The following is a 5,181-nucleotide window of genomic DNA, read 5'->3' on the forward strand; positions in this document are numbered from 1 at the left end:
CTGAGGCGTTAAGTCTAAAGTCTAAATCTGGTTAGACTGAGGCGTTTAGATAGGGAAGATTAACATTAAAAACAAATCAGAAAGAGTTTAGTAGATTAGAACACTACTCGTGAAGAAAACCCACATTTGGTCAAATTCGCAGCGGTTAGACGGAAACTGAAAAAACTTACATATGCATTGGAATTTGCACATTCACGATATTTGCCGAAAATAAGCTAATATCACCAGTTAGTTCGTTCCAGAAAGGCTCTTCAATATAACGAAAACATTTGGTTACTTCATTAGGGTAACGAAGTGAATTTCGGAAGTCCTCCTCTCTTCCTTTGCGCAGGCTATGATGCTATCTGCCATGAATGGGATCGCAGTTCTGAGATACCAGGCGCCCACATAAAATCACTATGATGACGAAAACAGGCAGCAGTCATTGCAGATACACATCTTTGAAACAAGAATGGCCACTTACAGGTACTATCCAAACAAGCTTACACAGTTTTTTAATACGGCTGTTGATATGTTACATAGGTTTTACGGGTATGTTCACGTCTGTTTCTTCTGAAACGAAGTGTTCGAGTTACGAAATGCAATCTCTCTTGGCTTTTAAAACCACTTTGCATGATCCTCTGGGACGTTTGGGTTCGTGGAATGCTTCATTAAGTTGTGAATGGGAAGGTGTTTCCTGCGACAAACGGACAGGCCAAGTTGTTGCGGTAGATTTGCATAATTGCAATTTGAGCGGTGCCTTCTTTCCTGAAGAACTGGTCGGGCTAAGGGATTTGCAGAGTTTGAATGTAAGCTCCAATAATTTTACAGGTCAAGGTATCCCCCAAGAGCTGGGGCTATTGAAAAATTTGACATACCTCAACCTGTCCACATCAGGATTTGCAGGTACCATTCCATGGCAGCTCGGAAATCTGTGTAGCTTGACAGTACTAGATCTCTCCTCCTCGGAGCTTTCTGTGTTGGCAAGTCACGATCTCTCGTGGCTTACAAATCTGACGGCGTTGGAACATTTTCTCTTGACACAGTCGATCTCTCATCAACCTCATGATCATGGGGACAATCAGTAAGTCGGCTTTCTCACCTCAGAAATCTTTCGATGTCAAACTGCGGACTGACAGGTTCCATTTCCCCTTCCCTTCAGAAGCTTTCCTCCCTACAAACCTTACATCTTGATAGAAACACATTTCACTCTGAATTCCCCAGTTGGTTAGGGAATATGAAGAATTTGGTCTCACTGCAGATGAGCAGTGCAAATGTCAATGGATTTCTTCCATTTGAGAGCCTCTCTCGGCTTCCTTATTTGAAAAGGATTTATTTGGGAAATAATAAAATTATGGGGAATGTTTCTCAGATTTTTCAGGGAAAATGGAAGAAACTAACAATATTCCAGATGCCAAACAATAGTTTGTCCGGTTTTATACCACCTGCTATAGCAAATCTATCATCTCTGATTCAGCTACTACTGCAAAAAAACAGGTTGAATGGAGTGATACCAGAATCATTGGGACACCTCCCATCGCTTACTGTACTAAACTTGGGCTACAACCATTTGACGGGGTCTATCCCTGTATCCCTAGGTTTGTTGTCTAAAGTGACCAACATGAGTTTTACTCACAACGTTTTGAACGGAGCAATCACAGAGGCGCACCTCAGAGGCCTTAACAGCCTGAAATATCTCGACCTGTCGAATAACAAATTAAGCTTCAATATCACCTCCGCGTGGACTCCGCCATTTGATTTAGATGTGTTGAAATTAGCTGTTTGTGAAATAAAGCCGGCGTTTCCTGTTTTTCTGAGGACTCAACGATCTATTACTATCCTGGATCTAACCAATAATAGTATCAATGAAGAAATCCCTTCATGGCTGTGGAATCTTCCCAAGCTCGAGAGGTTGGTCCTATCTTATAATCAGTTGGAAGGGTCAATACCACCTCAACTGTACAACTCGTCGACTTCATTGAAGCAGGTGGAGTTACGAGCGAATCAGTTCCATGGCAGCCTTCCCTATCCACCAAGTCCTGACGCAGGCTTCCCTGTGGAACTTGATCTGTCAACTAATAATATTACAGGTCCAATCCCCTCAGAAATGTGCTCGATGTTGAAGTCTTCTACTTTCTTGTTCCTAGCATGGAATAAACTGGACGGGCATATTCCTGGTTGCATTTGTGAGCAAACAGAGTATCTAGAAGCTCTGGATCTTTCAGACAATAGACTCTCTGGCAAACTGCCTTCACATTTGGGTAACTGCTCTTCTCTCCAGGTATTGAATGTGGCAAATAATGAATTTCTGGGGCAGATACCAGTGGAACTGGGAAAACTGAACAAACTTCAGGTATTACACATCAATGGCAACATGTTGAGTGGAAAGATTCCCATGTCTCTGCGAAATTGCAAAAACTTAGAAATTTTGGATTTAAGTAGAAACAACCTATCAGGGAAAGTGCCTGAATGGATTGGGGATCTTTCGATGCTCCGCATACTCAGTCTCAGGTCAAATAATTTTGAAGGTGAGATACCTATCCAGATTGGGTACCTTCAGAAGCTCCAAATTCTTGACCTGGGAATGAACAATCTGTACGGTTCGATACCAGATTTCACAAGGTCTCGGTCCATTGATCTTAGATATGGACAGTACCATACGGATGTGGTTAATTTGATGGTTAAGGGTCGGTACATGGAGTATATTTTTTACGACCTCTGGACTGTCACTTTTATGGATCTGTCAGGAAACAGCCTTACAGGTGACATCCCAAAGGAGATTGGATATCTGAAGGGCCTCCTGATGTTCAATGTATCACGTAATCAATTTACTGGACTGATTCCCCAAGAATTAGGCAACATGGTCGATTTAGAAACTTTAGATATGTCATGCAACCAGTTGGAGGGTAAAATACCTACAACGCTTGCAAATCTGAAGTTCCTGAGCTGGTTAAACCTATCAAATAACAATCTATCGGGGAGGATTCCAAATGGGCCGCAATTCAACACATTTGAGGCAAATTCATTCTGGGATAATCCAGGGCTGTGCGGGCTTCCCCTTGCAACCAACTGCAGCGAACACACTCGAGAGGAGGATGACGACAGGGACGAGAATGTGCGGTGGTGGGAATCGTGGGAAGTTTTGGTTGGGTAACAGGATTTGGAATTGTGATCGGAGCGTTATTTCTCAGCGGGCGGTGGGGGAGAAAGTATTTTCAGCTCGCTGATACTTTCATGGCATCTTTTGAATAAAATCACAAAAAGCTAGAAATATTAGAGTAATATTTGTTGGAGTTGTCTATAATGCGACTTTTTGAGATTCCGGTGACGGAATCCGGCGGAAGAAATTGAGATGAAATCATGATTTGTTGCAGTTAAAATGGTTTTTTAACTGCATATTCGGATTCAGCACCCTGAAAAACCCCTGGGACGCTTTCATCGTGCAGAAACTGGTTATCAAACTTGGATTTCAATAAATTACTGCCGGATTTTCACCGGAAAAAATCGCCGGAAAAGCTTTCAAAAAGTCGCGTTAAAGACTACGGCATATTTGTTCAGCTCGCTGATACTTTCATGGCATCTTCTGAATAAGATCACAAAAGAGTCATTTGCACGGTAAAGCCCTGGATTTCCAAATTTAATTAATGGACTCTGCGCATAAGTCAACAAATGCGTCGGAAATCTTATAATTCTCGTGCTGATGAAATGGACCCTGCGCATAAGTCAACAAATGCGTCAGAAATCTTATAATTCTCGTGCTCAGAAATGTTATAATTCTCGTGCTGATGAAATGTCAAAGAAAGGTCTTTCAATCCAGCGTGGTATATGGAAGATGGGGATTCAAATGGGAACAAGCTCATATTATATTAAAGATTTTTTTTGCCAGGTACTTAATCTATTTTGCTTATTTTGTCTTTCCAAAATAATATTTTTCTTTTGGCTCAATGCTTTTTTCTCTTTACATAAAAGATGTTTGTTTATTACTTTCTTGATCTTCTAGTTTTGATAGGTTGACTTTATTTCTATGGCCCTGAATGGTCATCCATGTCTCTATGGACAGATATGGTCTATTTTGTTACATATTTCCAGACTCAGTAATGCTCTGATCAGCACAATGTTTTATCTTTTATTTTGAGCATATCTCTGATTTTCTATTTAAATATACTTTATATAAATATAAATACAGCGTTCGTACCAAAAAACAAATGCATCAGAAACCATCGGATCCATCCCATTGGCATTACATTAGTTTCCGTAATTTTTTGTCCTATTTAAAGGATCAGTACTAAATATATGTTTTTTTATTCATTTAAGAGTAGTCTATAATGAGGGAAACTCTTATTTCATAGATCATAGAAAAGTAAATGTTGCCTCACATGCAAGGCAGATAGCTTTCGCCCTTTGAGTGACAGCATGCGAATAGAGATAACAGCCTGAATCGAGATAACAGCCTGGAGAGAGAGGGCAAAAGCTATCCGCCTTGCATGTCAGGCTAGTTTTCTATGGTCTATGAAATAGGAGTTTCCTATAATGAGTAGGCAAATTAGCTCAAAAAGTATGAGTAGACAATTAGCTCAGAAAGTAGGGGAAGTCTTGGTATGATTTTTTACTATAATCTGGGTTTTGGGAAAAATCTTGTTGGAATTTAAGGAAATTTGGGTTAAATTTTAGTATTTTTGGAGGCCGAGGGTTTTTGACGGAGTTGTCTTTAGTGTTATTTTTTCGAAGTTTTTCCAATAGGTTTTTCCGGTCTAATTTCTCTAAAATCGCACACAAATTTATTGAAATTACAAGTTTGATCGGTAATCCTTGCATATAATTGATGGAGTTGTCTTTAGTGTTATTTTTTCGAAGTTTTTCCAATAGGTTTTTCCGGTCTAATTTCTCTAAAATCCCACACAAATTTATTGAAATTACAAGTTTGATGGGTAATCCTTGCATATAATTTCTCTAAAATCCGGCAGAAATTTATTGAAATTACAAGTTTGATAGGTAATCCTTGCATAATGGAAGTGCCCTAGGGGTTTATGAGAGTGCTCAATCCATATATATAGTCAAAAACCTAGTTTAATTAACAGAAATCAAGATTTCACCTTAAATTTTTCGGCCTGATTCCCACACCGAAAAGTCCAAAAAGTCACACTAAAAACAACTCCGTTTTTTACCATATTGAATCTATTTCTAACGTAAGAATTCAAACAC

The 5,181-nt window shown here is 39.6% G+C and overlaps 1 pseudogene; it reads left to right on the forward strand.

Moving 5' to 3' along the window:
* The first annotated feature begins 249 nt into the window (after positions 1-249).
* LOC149166287 (uncharacterized) lies at positions 250-3,823 on the forward strand (annotated as a pseudogene).
* Positions 3,824-5,181: the final 1,358 nt, after the last annotated feature.

This window comes from Pinus tabuliformis, chromosome 5_1 (assembly GCF_031772625.1).
Source record: "Pinus tabuliformis cultivar Carrire ecotype Pingquan chromosome 5_1, CPIR1, whole genome shotgun sequence".
NCBI lineage: Eukaryota > Viridiplantae > Streptophyta > Pinopsida > Pinales > Pinaceae > Pinus > Pinus tabuliformis.